The sequence below is a fragment of the Neoarius graeffei genome, chromosome 19, assembly GCF_027579695.1.
Source record: "Neoarius graeffei isolate fNeoGra1 chromosome 19, fNeoGra1.pri, whole genome shotgun sequence".
Taxonomy (NCBI): domain Eukaryota; kingdom Metazoa; phylum Chordata; class Actinopteri; order Siluriformes; family Ariidae; genus Neoarius; species Neoarius graeffei.
In genome coordinates, this window is record NC_083587.1 from 51360928 (window position 1) to 51378008 (window position 17081).

Below are 17081 nucleotides of genomic sequence, written 5' to 3' on the forward strand. Positions count from 1 at the left end.
CATTGCCTCAGAAGGCTAATGGATGATTAGAAAACCCTTGTACAATCATGTTAGCACAGCTGAAAACAGTTGAGCTCTTTAGAGAAGCTATAAAACTGACCTTCCTTTGAGCAGATTGAGTTTCTGGAGCATCACATTTGTGGGGTTGATTAAATGCTCAAAATGGCCAGAAAAATGTCTCGACTATATCTCATTATCTCTAGCCGCTTTATCCTGTTCTACAGGGTCGCAGGCAAGCTGGAGCCTATCCCAGCTGACTACGGGCGAAAGGCGGGGTACACCCTGGACAAGTCGCCAGGTCATCACAGGGCTGACACATAGACACAGACAACCATTCACACTCACATTCACACCTACGGTCAATTTAGAGTCACCAGTTAACCTAACCTGCATGTCTTTGGACTGTGGGGGAAACCGGAGCACCCGGAGGAAACCCACGGGGAGAACATGCAAACTCCGCACAGAAAGGCCCTCGCCAGCCACGGGGCTCGAACCCGGACCTTCTTGCTGTGAGGCGACAGCGCTAACCACTACACCACCGTGCCGCCCGTCTTGACTATATTTTCTATTCATTTTACAACTTACGGTGGTAAATAAAAGTGTGACTTTTCATGGGAAACACAAAATTGTCTGGGTGACCCCAAACTTTTGAACGGTAGTGTATATGTTCATGTTTTATTTTTAAGGGCTTTCGCACATCATATATAAAACAATGTCGTGCTCTTCTGTGATTTACGGAGCAGAACCTTTATTCGATGTGATGCGTGTTAATTATAAAACCGTTTGGTGCCAAAGGACGCAGTGCTGAAGCCATTACAACACTGTGCTCTGAGGTCGCGCTATCGCAGTGAGCCTGTGCTGTTTGTCTGAGCTCTGAGGCTGCTGGGAGCTGCTGATAGCCGCTTTGATCGAACTCTGCTAGCTTTAGCCACATACTGACCTTCAGCACGATAAGCAAGAACTTATCAAAGACAACAAGAGCACACACAGGTGGCCTCACACCAACCACACCTGAGAGTAAACAAAGTAGTTTAGGTATGTATTAAAGGAGAACTGAAGTCATTTTTAAACTTGCTTTATTTCTTAATTAACGTGTTATTCAGTTACGTTTTCGGTTTGAGTAACCTTATATCGTGACTCGTATCGGCAACTAATTGCAATTAAATATTACACTTATCGGCCTATTCGGTTTTTAGCCGTGTTGAATTTAGTTCGTTTGGTCCACGGCAGGCGTCGCTTATCCGCGCGATCTTCACGAGACTTGTGCGAGACTTTGAAACGTCAAGTGTCAGCCAGGTGTCAGTGCCGCCATTTTGAAAACTGTTTTCCAAACGAAATATTGCACTAAAACGAGTTTAAATGACGATTACTGCCTACTTTTTTCAAACTTTCCTGATTTGCCATCAAAACAAACAAAACCTCCGGCTTGATTACATCAGCATTCAAAAGAGGGCGCGCGCGTCTTTTGACAACGTTGGCAGATGTCGGTCACTTTGATTTCCGCTGTACGTTTTACTTCCGTCCTACGATGTCTCGCACAGGTCTCAACGAATCTCATTTACAGCCGTTGCTTTGACATATGGACTGATATATTACAGAGCATATTTCAAATGCTCATAACTTGCTCTAGCAGTGACAAAATAGCGATCAAAAGTGCGTTCCTATATTTAATAAAATGAGATCGTCAGTCCTACGTGTTGTGGCACGTGCACCTGAAGGCGCGCCTCGGGCTGCGTGTGCGCCGAGGAAGCTCCAGCACGCGCGCCGTGAACAAGGCACAAATGGAATGCGAAGTATTACGCTATATTAAGTACACATTACCAAGCCTTTCAATCCGGGTTCTTGTTTTCCTGGTTTCTCAGTTCTTGTTCCTGTTTCTAGTTCTTGTTCTCGCCTGGCGTCTGAGATACTGTTTGCGCCTCAACCGACCCTTTGCCTGTTTTCACATCTCTGATCTAGCCTGCCGATTTGGACTATTTACCTGTGTATATATCTGTATAGTCTTGCACCTTGTATATATCTGCACTCTTGTTATTAAACTGAACACTTCTGCACATACATCCGCCTCCCTCGCGCACCTGACAGAGATGAATAGAATTTTGATGATAAAAAATTTTGCCTCCAGTTCTCTTTAAGGGCCGTAGAGCTGCTTCTGATTTTGGTTAAGTTTGTAATTCTGGTCTGACCTGGCCTGATAGAAAATGTCAAAGTTATGCCTTAATTACCCAGATAAATGTTAAACCTAATTAGGGTCTGAATTAATAAATATTCATGTGAATAAGTGTGAAGAAGCAGAATTCTCAGCTGGCCACTGAAAAAGCTATTCATTAGGTTAGGTGCTGTTCATATAATCGCAAAATGTAACCAAAAATATAGTCTGCTTACTCGGGGTATAACGGTACACAAAAATCAATTTGATTCCGCACAGTATGGTGGTGTCTAGACTCGATGCGTTATATTTTTAGATACGCCATAAATAAAAATCGGCTGAATTTATGCCTTAGGTTTTTATACCCCCGCTCCGAAGGAGGGGAGATATACTGGTTTACCTCCATCCATCTATCTATCCATCTGTCTGTCTCTCTGTCCGTCCGAAACACCCACAAATCATAGCCACTGGCTACCAAGATTCAAGATTTTTTATTTGTCATATACACAATAACAGACACAGCGGTTTATTGTTGGGTAATGAAATTCTTATTTTGCAACTGCCCAACCAAACTACGCTTACCAATATAAAAAAAAAAATATATATATATATATATATATATATATATATATATATATATATATATATATATATATATATAAAATATGAAATATAAAGTGCATATGGAATGCAAAATATAAAGGTAGAGTGAAAAATGAAGATAACGTTTAACAAAAAAAAAAAAGGAGAGGCAAACAAACAATGTGCAACTTCAGCTTGGTGTTCTATACCGTGTATACTGTTTTCAGGTCTGTCGCACATCGACTTCCTGTTTACCAGCTTAATGTATTTCCGAAACATATAGGGTGGATTTACAAAATTTTAGTAACCTTTTTCTCAGCACCTACAAATCACAACTGTTTAATATTTGGTACCAAGCTTCAGCTTTGGGTTCTATACCGTGTATACTGTTTTCAGGTCTGTCGCACATCGACTTCCTGTTTACCAGCTTAATGTATTTCCGAAACATTTAGCATGGACTTAGAAAATTTGCGTAGCATTTTTTTCAGCAACTACAAATCACACCTGCTTGATTCATAATAAGTGTCGTATTCCTTCGATTGCTTGTATCCTGATATAAGCGAGAGTGGGGGGATACGTACAGTATATGAGCAGAAGCTCACAGTAGAGCTTGTTTATTTTAGGTTTTTTTAAAAAGCTCTCTATCCTGAAAGTATAAAAGTAGAATAATTGAAACTTTATAACCACACCCTGTACCTTTGTTCGATCCATTCAGCTGGAGAAAAAGGCTGGAAGCTACAACGCTTATTCAGAGGCTGGAGTGCGAGTTTGATTGAAGCCAAAAAAATAAACTCCTTAATACTGACAGATAATATACATACATGTTCGAGTATTCATTTGTTCATATTTGTACCTGTATACTGTGTACAGGTTTTGTTTTTCTTTTGAAATAAAATTTCCCTGGAGGCTGCTGTCGTCTTTTCTCCGAGGTTCAATCGCGTTCTGAGTCCAAATTACGCAAGAGAATCCAAGATTGTGACGTAGCTTACACACCACATGACGTACCTAGGCTTAGATCTAGTGGATGCATTGCTTCTAAATTGTAAACAACCCTAAAGTTGTTAGGACACCTGGGCTTTTGAGTGGAACAATAGAAAAGCGTTTGGCCTGTCGTCAGGCGATTCGAGTTCAAATCCCGACTATGCCTCAGTCATCCATGGCTGGGAAAAATTGGGTGGGAAGGACGGCATACTCTCTCTCTACTGTGTCAGTTACAGTCACACTCGTCAATTGTGAGTGTCTGTGTGCTCATGTACAGTATGTGGAAGTATGGGGCGCTTTCCTGTCATGTGATACAAGAGAAAATTATACTGTCGTGTGAACTGGGGAGAAAATGGAGAAAAAGCCTCACTCACATGATACAGTGGTGCTTGACAGTTTGTGAACCCTTTAGAATTTTCTATATTTCTGCATAAATATGGCCTAAAACAATATCAGATTTTCACACAAGTCCTAAAAGTAGATAAAGAGAACCCAGTTAAACAAATGAGACAAAAATATTATACTTGGTCATTTATTTATTGAGGAAAATGATCCAATATTACGTATCTATGAGTAGCAAAAGTATGTGAACCTCTAGGATTAGCAGTTAATTTGAAGGTGAAATTAGAGTCAGGTGTTTTCAATCAATGGGATGACAATCAGGTGTGAGTGGGCACCCTGTTTTATTTAAAGAACAGGGATCTATCAAAGTCTGATCTTCACAACACACATTTGTGGAAGTGTATCATGGCACAAACAAAGGAGCTTTCTGAGGACCTCAGAAAAAGCGTTGTTGATGCTCATCAGGCTAGAAAAGGTTACAAAACCATCTCTAAAGAGTTTGGACTCCACCAATCCACAGTCAGACAGATTGTGTACAAATGGAGGAAATTCAAGACCATTGTTACCCTCCCCAGGAGTGGTCGACCAACAAAGATCACTCCAAGAGCAAGGCATGTAATAGTCGGCAAGGTCACAAAGGACCCCAGGGTAACTTCTAAGCAACCGAAGCCCTCTCTCACATTGGCTAATGTTCATGAGTCCACCATCAGGAGAACACTGAACAATGGTGTGCATGGCAGGGTTGCAAGGAGAAAGCCACTGCTGTCCAAAAACAAGGTTGCTGCTCGTCTGCAGTTTGCTAAAGATCACGTGGACAAGCCAGAAGGCTATTGGAAAAATGTTTTGTGGACGGATGAGACCAAAATAGAACTTTTTGGTTTAAATGAGAAGCGTTATGTTTGGAGAAAGGAAAACACTGCATTCCAGCATGAGAACCTTATCCCATCTGTGAAACATGGTGGTGGTAGCATCATGGTTTGGGCCTGTTTTGCTGCATCTGGGCCAGGACGGCTTGACATCATTGATGGAACAATGAATTCTGAATTATACCAGTGAATTCTAAAGGAAAATGTCAGGACATCTGTCCATGAACTGAATCTCAAGAGAAGGTGGGTCATGCAGCAAGACAACGACCCTAAGCACACAAGTCGTTCTACCAAAGAATGGTTAAAGAAGAATAAAGTTAATGTTTTGGAATGGCCAAGTCAAAGTCCTGACCTTAATCCAATGGAAATGTTGTGGAAGGACCTGAAGCGAGCAGTTCATGTGAGGAAACCCACCAACATCCCAGAGTTGAAGCTGTTCTGTACGGAGGAACGGGCTAAAATTCCTCCAAGCCGGTGTGCAGGACTGATCAACAGTTACCGCAAACGTTTAGTTGCAGTTATTGCTGCACAAGGGGGTCACACCAGATACTGAAAGCAAAGGTTCATATACTTTTGCCACTCAGATATGTAATATTGGATCATTTTCCTCAATAAATAAGTGACCAAGTATAATATTTTTGTCTCATTTGTTTCACTGGGTTCTCTTTATCTACTTTTAGGACTTGTGTGAAAATCAGATGATGTTTTAGATCATATTTACGCAGAAATATAGAAGATTCTAAAGGGTTCGCAAACTTTCAAGCACCACTGTATAAGCAGTATTTTATGGTAAAGAGCTTATTTTGTTATGCAGTCTGTTGAATATTTATTTCAATACCCAGACACCTTGAATCAAAAGCTTTGTCTCGAATGATACACCCATACTGCATATTTAGAGCTTTGTATCTTGGGCCACAGCTTCTGTTCTTCCTCATGATGGGTGGGATTATTATTTTATTCAGTCCATCGAGAACCCTGTAGCTAACAATCCTGCATAGATTGGATTTCTGTCAAAATAAAATCGCAAAAATCACATTTTCACCATCTGTGTAATTTCTAATTTTTTTTTCAAGCATAAATAAAGTCACTTGTAGGCTTCCATAGTGGTTTGTTTGTCACTATTACTTAGGTTTTTAATGCGTCTTAATATAAATTAAGATTGTTTCTGATGTCTACAAGTGTTTAGTCCTCCTTAAAGCTGGATACAATAATGTAATTTGTGATAGATTTTCCCAAAAATATGCCACAGTATTTAGAAATCGGTGCAAAAAAAAAAAAAAAAAAAAAGAGAGAGAATTAAATAGTTGAACCAAAAATAAATGGTGGGACAAGTGGTGAAAAGAACTTCACAGATATGGTAGTCCAATAGAAACGTGGTATTGAAAACTTACTGACAAGCCTGGAGTTGCGATATGCCTTGCATGTAATGAGGAAAAGGCGTACGGCCAGAATGGAAAGGTTTATTAATGCGTGCCAATGACAACCACAGTCATCAAAAAGCCGTTCAACAGGCACTCACACGGATGTTGCCAGGTAAGTAAAAGGGTGTAAGTGAATAATTAACATATTGCTCACTCGCAATATTGACACCCTCCCCCCGCACAGGCCCAAGGTGCTGATACATGCCTCGTCAGCTTTGCAGCCCAGCCTGTGCCATCAGGTTTTCTGTCATTTTTATTTTCTTTTAGTCAAACTGATTGCTCCTTGCTAACACTCATGACGACCTCCAAAAACAAGTAGATTCCACACCTGATAGACACTTTTTAAACAAATGGGCTCCAGCAGTATCATATCTTAAGTAGATTAAGGTTTCTTTGCCTGCGTGTGGTACGGCTCTGCTGGATGGCCATTCATCTCCTGCAGAGTTGACCACCTCGTTAAGGAAAAACGCTTGGAAATCTCTATATTTTTATCCGTGTGATCACTGCAGACTTTAACTCAAAAGCAGCTTATTCGGCTAAATGAGCTACGGGGGGTGCATTGATCTAATTTGGACTGTGATTAAATTCTGGTAAAGTACTCAGTAATAAAAATAAGTGGGTTTTTCATATATATATTTGCAAATTATTTTAAAGCAATCAAAATAAATGCAACACAGAAAATATTAAATGTAATGAAAAAATGAAGCTGAAGTGGGTGTTGGGAGCACTCTCGCCTCACAGCAAGAAGGTCCGGGTTCGAGCCCCGTGGCCGGCGAGGGCCTTTCTGTGCGGAGTTTGCATGTTCTCCCCGTGTCCGCGTGGGTTTCCTCCGGGTGCTCCGGTTTCCCCCACAGTCCAAAGACATGCAGGTTAGGTTAACTGGTGACTCTAGGGCCCTGTCCACACGGCAACGGATTCAGGTGACTCCGATACAATTGCTTATCGTTTAGGCCTGGCGTCCACACGGCACCGGCGTTTTGGGTGCCCAAAACGCAATCTTTTTGAGAACGGGTTCCAGAGTGGAAAGATCTGGCAACGTTGCCGTTGTGAAGTCGTCTGGATGAGTAGAACGGATTTGTTTACGATGACGTCACAACCACATGACTGTGAGTGCTTCACGCCGGGTAGAAGTGTAACGAATATCACCAGGAAAAAGCCTTACAGAGCACTAGTGAGAGTGAAACACAAGCTTGGATATTATTATTATTATTATTATTATTATGTTCAGTGTTGGTTCACAGTAGTAATGCAAAAAGCAGAATAGTGACAGTAATAGTGAAGCAAAAACATGCAATTGTACAAACACTGCAGCTCTACAGCAAAATATTCATTTATGAAATGGTCTGATTCTTAACACCAGTAGTGCCAATGATCTTCTCATTGCGATGCGATGCGAGTTGTCAACAAATCCTATAACTTGGTTCATGAAACGCATTTACAAAATATTTTCACTGTGAATATTTATTGTGTAATGGTGCAAAGTGAGAGAGAGAGAGAGAGAGAGACTCTGCCCTTAGGGCAGAGTCAATCCCGCCAGCGAAAATAGGGAAAAAAGGAGCGATCTCACCTCTTCAGATGTTGGTTTTAGTCCTACAGTACATTCCTCAAAATGGGCGTAGAAGAGCAAATTAATCCATCAACGTGTAGTATTCAATTTATTCCGGACCATTAAAGACGCCGCCTTCCGCGTAGAATCATACGTCATCCTCGCCGCCATATTGGATAGGTCAAAGCGGAGAATAAAGATTAGCTGCGTTTAACTGTACCAACAGGTTTGCCGTCCAAACGAGATCACATGGGATTACCTTTCACAGGTGAGACTGGAAAAATACTTTTCATTGTATTTGGTCATTATAATGTAATTTTACGAACAGATTTTCCTGACTTTGTGGCTAATATGAAGTCTCGCACATAATAGTTTATGCGCATGCGTCCTTACTTCTTCTATTGTTCTGGTGTCTCCGAAGGGACCGTCTTACAGCGCCCCTAGAGGTGTGGCATGTGTATTGCATCGTTTTCAGCAAGCGTTGCGTTGCCATATGGACCTGATATTTTACTGATCGTTGCCCATTTGGACGCGATATATTTTTAAATAACATCTCGTTGCCGTTGTCGTGTGGATGTAGCCTAAATTGAGCGTAGGTGTGAATGTGAGTGTGAATGGTTGTCTGTGTCTATGTGTCAGCCCTGTGATGACCTGGCGACTTGTCCAGGGTGTACCCCGCCTTTCGCCCGTAGTCAGCTGGGATAGGCTCCAGCTTGCCTGCGACCCTGTAGAACAGGATAAAGCGGCTACAGATAATGGATGGGTGTTGGGTTTTTTGTTTGTTTGTTGTTGGTGTTTTTTAATGCATCAGTAACTTGGAGAAAAACTAGAGATTGGAGCCATATTAGATTATCTGTGTGATCTATTTAGGAACTATCTACAATTATTTTGCTTAATTAGAAAGGTAGGAGGTCAATAAATACATTCAGGAACATTAAAAGCAGTTTAAAAAGAAGGTGTAAGTTAAAAATAACGAAATAACACCCTCCTAATAGAGCCGGCATCATCTTTTTCAGTTCCCTTTACATTATTGTTAATTATTAAAATCACTTAAGATTGTTTATGAATGTATGAATCTCATTGATATTTCGTATTTAGTTTTAGTATAAGTACGGAGGTGATTATAGAAATTGAATATTGGTGAATAACCTCGACGACGACTTTGTTATTATTCACTGATATTCACCTCACCTTCAGCGAATAATTGTTAAATACCACAACGTTGTTAAATTCACAATTCTGATTTGTCAGAAGGTGTAAGGTGATTTGCTGTGATTGAAATCAGAGGTTTATATTATTAATGCACTTGTTCTAATGTTGTTGTAATGCAAAATTACCCTTCTGGATGAGTGTGTAAAGGGACATACTTTCATATAAAAAAAAAAAAAAAAATGGTCCAGAATATGCATTTTAAAGCTAGACTGCCTTTCAGATTTTTCAAGTGTAGGTCATAAAAATAATTTTCCCTGACACCCAGTTATTTTTGTTTAGTGGACCAAACACTGAATTCGAATCACAGACTTACAATTTTATTAGTTTTTTTTTAATAGAACAATTAATGAATTTAAGGCCACATGGCCTTAAATTCTCCACTGTTTTTTCCTGCTTCACCGTGACCCAATTCAAGATACTACAGCATGCATCACATGGTGGGCTTTCCCTGTTCACGCAAGGCATTGTGGGATACAAATTTGAAACAGGAAAGGAAAATGGAGGACATGAATGAAGCGTGAAAGACCGACTACAGTAACGGAAAGCGAGAAGAAAAGACGTTATGTTCTATACGAAGGAAAGGAAACGCAGGACCAAACTAATAAGTATCAGCGCTCAGCGAGCACCTCGGTGTGATCAGCTGTTCGTTTAGCGACAGAATGATGGAACTGTCAGTGCACGGTCAAGGTAAACCTGTAGTTGGCAGTAATGCAACACTGTGGACGCCAGCTGCCGTAAAACCCAAAAGAAGAAGGTAAACCTTCGCATGCGCACACGGACTTTCTCTGACTGCCTGGGTGTTTTTTGTTTTTTTTTATGGGTTTTTTTTTTTTATATTACAGAAATAAACATGCATCACAATGACCAAATTTCAGAGGGAACTAAATTTCACTGATTTTATGAAATCGAAAGGCCGTCTAGCTTTAAATGTAAACAGTTCAAACGTGCAGCATGTCATTCTCACGTCGCATTGTCAAAGGATTGGGAGTTCAAATCATGACTAACAGTAACACTAGTCAATCATGGGCATCTGTGCGCTCATGTATGAGGAAAAGGGTCGATTTTAGTTTGAAAAGCAGCAGCTTGGAAAGGTGCATTTGGCTGAATTCATGTATCTTGAAGGATGCATATGTCCCCAGTTGGGACTTGTCATATGTTCAGTGGTGTCATTTAATATATTTTCATCAAACAGCATGCTCGTTGTGTTTTGTTCCTCATTTATTTAGCAGGATGACACATTGCTCCAGAACATACTGAGCAATAAATAAGAATTGCCTAAATTTATGCCCTTTTCAGTCTTCCAAAACATTCAAGATTTTAAAAGTATAATAAGTATAATTATTGAAACTTTTATAACCACATCCTGTGGCCATTTTTTATCCATTCAGCTGTGAAAAAGGCTGCAAGCTGCTGATTCAGAAGCAGGAGTGTGGACTTGATTAGGGGTGTTTTCACACCTGGTCCCCTTTAAAGGAACCAGACTCAGTCCTCTTTAAGTGGACCAAAAAGTGGACCAACAGAAAAAGAACTCAGTTCTTTTCGTGTTCACACTGTGAATTTATTACAAAGAGGACTGGGTTCTCTTTCTGGTCCAGTTAAGCTTTGATGGGGCCTCAGTCCTCTTTTCTGTTCACACCAGGTCCTCTAGAGCCCTCAGACCCCCAGTGCACGGAATTCTGGGTAATTTTCTCTTGAATCAAAATGTCTGCTGCCATGCTTGCCCTGCTCTATTCTTTGATCAAAATAGTGCGGATTAAGGAAAATAAATTTTATATATATATATATATATATATATATATATATATATATATATACAGGGTGTCTCAAAAAAATGTACTCACACTTTGAATGACGAGAAAACCTTTATTTATGAACATAGAGTGAAATGGAATAGCTTCAAATACAGAAGACAAATGTAATTGAAGAATCATGTTCGCAAATGTTCAAATTGATGACCATTATTGTCCAGACAACGCTGATAACGCGCACCAAGGGATTCGCAAACGTCACGAAACAGGTCATTAGGAATATCGCGACATTGTCTTTCAATTTCCAATTTCAATGCATCAGTTGTTCTTGGTTTGGTGCGATAATTTCCTGCCATGCTGTGATTAATTAATTACACCTGCAACACAAAAAAGGCAGCATGTTAGGGACAGTTAAAGTGTGAGTACATTTTTTTGAGACACCCTATATATATATATATATATATATATATATATATATATATATATATATATATATAATTATATTATTGTGGCCGACTCGTCAGTCAGTAAGTTCAGAGAACTGTAAAGCGGCTGTGGTAAGTTCCAAAAGGAAGTTGAGTTTCCCTGCTACAGTCACGTGACCAACTACAGCAAATGAAGAAGGTTAAACTACAGTGAAAAAGGCGACGTGAACCCGGTGCGCTTTTTGTTCACAATGCGCAGATTAGGCGAACCGTACCGTTGATTTTTAGCGAACCGTACTGAGACCACCTCCTGAGGTGGTCTCAGTTCGGTTAGCTTTAAAGGGGTCTGGGTACGGTTGGAGTGTTCACATATGCGCAAAAAATGCTGAGTCATCGATCTGAGTTCGGTTAGATGGCTGAAAGGGACCAAGTGTGAAAACACCCTAAATTAAATTTTTTATGACACCTGGGCTCTTGAGTGGCACAATAGAAAAGCGTTTGCCCCGTCGTCAGGAGATTCAAGCTCAAACCCCAGCGATGCCACGATCATCCATGGAGAGGGGAAAAGTGGCCATACCAATTGGTTTCACATCAAGTCAAGTCAACTTTATTGTCAAATATGCTATACATGCTCGACATACAGCACAGATGAAATATCAGTCCTCTCTGACCCACGGTGCAAACAGGCAATGAAATAAATAAAAATAGAATAATTGAAAAAAAAAAAAAAACAATATAAACAGTATAAACACTCTAGATAGGAACTAGACATAGACTAAACACTCAAACAATGTAAACAGTGTAAACACTAGATAAGAACTACACACAGACTAAACACTCAAACAGACAATATAAACACTCTAGATATGAGCTAGAGGTAGACTAAACACTCATATACATACATACACACATTCGGACATTCAGAATTTTTAGTAGGTTAAAAAAAATCCTCTCGGAGGAAAACAGTCAAGAGAGTGTTTTGGGAATACTTCATGGCAGGAAAGTAACTGATCCGTTGAGGTGAGTACTCACTATGTTTTTGTTTTTCAATTTTATTACCCACTCTAAGTATGCTTCTGTTCATCTGCCTGAAGTGGAGCATATCGGATTGTTAAACTACCCAAGGCTTAAGCTACTGCCAAGTGTGTGGATGTACAGTCTGCTTCTGCTAGGTGGGAGAAAACACACAGAGTGGCACTTTACACTCACGGCAGTAGGCTGTTCACTACCACTACAGTGTGTGTCAGGTTTATTCCAACTCCTGACTGCTAAGGCGGCTACTGAAGTAGTAAAGGCGAGTAACTGAAAAAAGAACGAAGCTTTTTCTGAATCTCGAACATCTTTAACGAGCAAGTGATGTTCAGAGCATGTTAGCATAGCGCCGTCATTGAGAGGTGTCGAAGGAGGAGTTAGTTATTTTTATTACTTCTCGTTTATAAGAGACATTTTATTGTATGCGTGAGAAACAGTGTCAGCAGAATCCGACAGGAAATAAGGACGTAAATGAGGAAGTAATTGGCTCTTCTAGCAGGTAGATGCACTTTTATTAGGGTGGTCCCAAAACTTTTTTTTTTTTTTTTAGGATTTTCTTACGACCACCTTACCTTTTTTTTTACATTGCCTAAAATAAGTTATTGTGCAAAATTTGGTTAAAGTGCCATTCCACCATTGGATGTATTTTTTTGGCATAAAATAATACAATATATTTTATGACAACCTGACTAGACAGAGAAATCTTTTAGCTTCAAAATGATATATCAAACATAATTTTTTGACAACGACAAGTATATTAATTTTGCGACCAAAGTCACCTACCCTTTTAATTTCCGCGCGGTAGTGAAACGTGATGTCATCGGCAGGTTCCCCTTCTTGTGTACCACGTCACGTGTGACGTGGCACAGATTATCAGCAATGGCGGATAGAACGCGATTGTCAGCTTCGGAAAAGAAGCGAAGGAAAATAGCAAGTGATGCCCAAAGGAGACGGTCGATGGTGAATATCGGCACAGCAGTCGACAAGTGGAAATCGCGTTCTGTCCGCCATTGCTGATAATCTGTGCCACGTCACACGTGACGTGGTACACAAGAAGGGGAACCTGCCGATGACATCACGTTTCACTACCGCGCGGAAATTAAAAGGGTAGGTGACTTTGGTCGCAAAATTAATATACTTGTCGTTGTCAAAAAATTATGTTTGATATATCATTTTGAAGCTAAAAGATTTCTCTGTCTAGTCATGTTGTCATAAAATATATTGTATTTTATGCCGAAGAATACATCCAATGGTGGAATGGCACTTTAAGATTGAACAATGTTTAGAGGTGCCACAAAGCCATTAAAGTTTTCACTCAAGACACAATATAAAATAATGTGGCTTATTAACTGTTTCATATTAATACAAACAATACAGTAATATAACTTCCTGTCTTCAAAGTAGCAATAGCTATTACTTGTCTGTGATTTTCTAAACCCTTCGGTATTATGGTACCTTGTGGAGATAAAAGAACACACTAAGGACTTCCCTAGCAGAAGGAAGCTTTCTCCCAGACAGTTCCTTGGAAGTGGGACCAATTAATCAAACATAATTGTCCTTTCTGGTTTTGTGCTTTGCACCACCGGTACTACTTGTATTACTGTTGCTAGCCATCTGAAAAACATAGAAAGAAAAACATTCACAACTTCATCAGCATATTACGATCAGTGCTCATTGTTTAAGAACCCCTTAGTGCATGAAAGTTAACCTTCTATCAGTCTATAAACTCTTCCTGCCTCTTCTTTTTCATAGAAGTGGCATATTCCCTCTAGAACTGTGACTTTTTGAGGGTTTGAGATCTTCTCTGCAACAGTCTACGCACCAACTAATGTTAATGGCTTAACCCGATTTGCAACCTCGTGTGGCACCTCTAAATATTAACCAATTTTTCTGAAATTTTGCTTGTTGCCTTCTTTTAGCCTATGTAAAGAAATGGTAGGGTGGTCGGAATGTTTTGGTAAAAAAAAAAAAATTTCCTATGCATTTCGGGACCACCCTAACTTTTATGTTAATTAAATTAGATTATATTACTTCAGTATCGTGTTTTTTTTTCTTTTTTTTTTTTTTCAAAAAATTCTGGCAGTTCAGTTCTTAAGCTAGACGGGCTGCATGCCGTAAAAAGGCACGGATGGTTGAGAGGTCATCATACTCATGACTGAGGCCCACTTTACACGGGGATGGTCTGAAACAAAAATGCAAAAGTCCGTTTTCGTTCTCACTTTTTTCCGCGTCTACACGACCGTTTTCAAGGAGGAAATCTGCGTCTATACGGTGACGCATAAACGTGTGGAATTCAATTGGATGTGCATGCCAGGCGGCTAGGTGGTGCTGCGAAAGACCTCCGCTATGTCTGCACGCATGCGCAACGTCTTCCGTCTTGTCTGATCTGCACATCTGCGCCGCGAAAACTTTGACTACTCTGGCTATGGTAAGTAAGAAAGTAAATAAAAAAAAAGTAAGAGCATACTATACCCGCCTCTGTTCATTAACGGTATATGTGCAGATTCGGTATAGATGTTCGAAGGACTCCTGGACGTTTATTAAAGCTGCCAGAGCAGCTTGAAGGTCCGTTGGATCGATGTAATCAGACATGCTCTTACTTTTTTACTTATTTTCTTACTTCCCGGGCTGGCATGTACAGTATATGACATATGTATGACGTAAACGCGTACCCGACGTGAGCAGATCCGAGCAGAGTTTCGCGTATTGGGTAGTTTAGACGGATATGCAACGGGGGCTGTTTTTAACTTCTCCACTCTGGAAGGCGTTTTCAATTTTTTCCGTTTTTCAGCCTCGGAAACGCCGTCCCCGTGTAGACGAAAGGCACTTCCGATAAAATATTTAGCCGTTTTTACCCGACAGCGTCCTCGTGTAAACGGGCCCTGAGATGCATTGCATGATATTCAAATGTACTGTAGAAAATTTTGGCCGGCGTAGTGGTTAGCACTGTCGCCTCACAGCAAGAAGGTCCTGGGTTCAAGCCCAGCGGCCGGTGAGGGCCTTTCTGTGTGGAGTTTGCATGTTCTGCGTGTGTCAGCCCTGCAGTGACCTGGCGACTTATCCAGGGTGTACCCCACCTCTCGCGTATAGTCAGTTGGGATAGGCTCCAGCTTGCCTGCAACCATGTAGAACAGGATACGCGGCTACAGATAATGGATGGATGTAGAAAAGTTCCTTAAACCAGACAAGCAACACCCGTCTTCCATTTTGTTCTTAATCTTATACTTTTCTTAAAACACGGTAGTCAGCGATTGATTTCCAGCATGTGTCTCCAATGCTTGTTCCGCTCCCCTGTTGCTGTCACTTTTGTTAATGTATAACCCTAACCCTGTCCCTCCACTGGCGTCTCAGCGTCTGCCTGGGTGATAGTGATGGGTAGCCGCAGTCACAAGCAGCATCTTATCTCACTCACAGTGACTTTCCTCCAGGGAATTAATAGGAACTGCTCATCTCTTGGCAATGTGGTGTTCTGAAAACAAGAGCAAGAGACAGCACACTCATCTCATATGCCTTCAGACTTGGAGAAAATATCTACCTGATGTCATGCTCATTTTCTCACATTTGTAAAAATGCTCACATATCAACGTCTCGTACATGTAAAATACTTGTGTGACATAACGTATGCTGCCACGCTAATGAAAAGACATGATGCTAATCAGGATATTTAACGCTTAATCAGAAGTGGACAAAGTACCCGACGTCATTACTTAAGTCAAAGTGCAGATCCCGCTGGTCAACTGTGACTCCGATACAAGTGAAAGTTGTGCAGTCAAATTTTTACTTAAGTTAAAGGACTGAAGTAATTGCTTTTAAAAAATAATTAAGTATTAAAAGTACATTTTCGGTCAACACATTGTTGTATTATTGCCACAGCGCTTACAAAACCTAATGCTGTGACCAAAGACAGAAATGTGAATTCACAAAATGAACATGCGCCGTGTGCTATCATGGTGGTTTAGCGTTAAGCTAGCTAGTCAGTGAAGCTCCACCTGACATGCTAGCAAACTCTTTCCAAACTCGAAATCATATTGGGTAGCTAACACTACTAGAAAAGAAAGATTTCTACATTCTGTTTATTTGGCAAGATTATGCTAAAACATTTCTGAAAGGACTTCAGATAAGTTAACATTCATGTTAGCGTAACTCTGTTTTTACATGCTAACTAACGGTGTCCAAGTTAACTCGCTATGTGTTAACGTTAGCCGTGGACAAGGCTACGGCAACTTGGCGGGCAAATCCATAGAAAGTCATTTGACTAACCAGACCACATAGCTACGTTTGCAACATTAACGCTAGCTCTAAAAGCACAGACAACTTTATTGCAAGCTTTCTCTTGGAATAAAACGTTTATATACCTTAATATGCTTCCGCAGGTCGGATGGCGAGTTTTTGCAGGCTGTGATGTGGTTCGTTTTCAGCAAACATTTAAAACGAAACGTATCTTTAATCCTTTCTGAAAACTGAAACATGGGTTCATGGGCCATGGGTGCGTGCTTTCTCCAGAAGAACCGTTCTACCATCAAATGATCTTGTTCAAATAATGCTGTTGAGAAATCACTGAACTTGATGTTATACAGTTTATGGACGTGACGCACGGGCGATTGCTCTAAGACAACGAGGGAAGCTCAGCCTCCTTTAAAAATGACGAACATCATGTAGGATGAATTGCGCTAGGCTTATGTTATAGCCGACCTTATAACATTGCTATTTCAGATCCAGAATCATAGAAATATATGTGCTCAACCCAACTACAGTGCGAAATCATTCCGTTATAACT

General features: G+C 40.4%; 1 protein-coding gene across 2 annotated transcripts in view; it reads left to right on the forward strand.

The window, feature by feature from the left end:
- Positions 1-17081, forward strand: part of oxr1a (oxidation resistance 1a) — a 142166-nt gene that overhangs the window by 98991 nt on the left and 26094 nt on the right. The window lies entirely within an intron of this gene.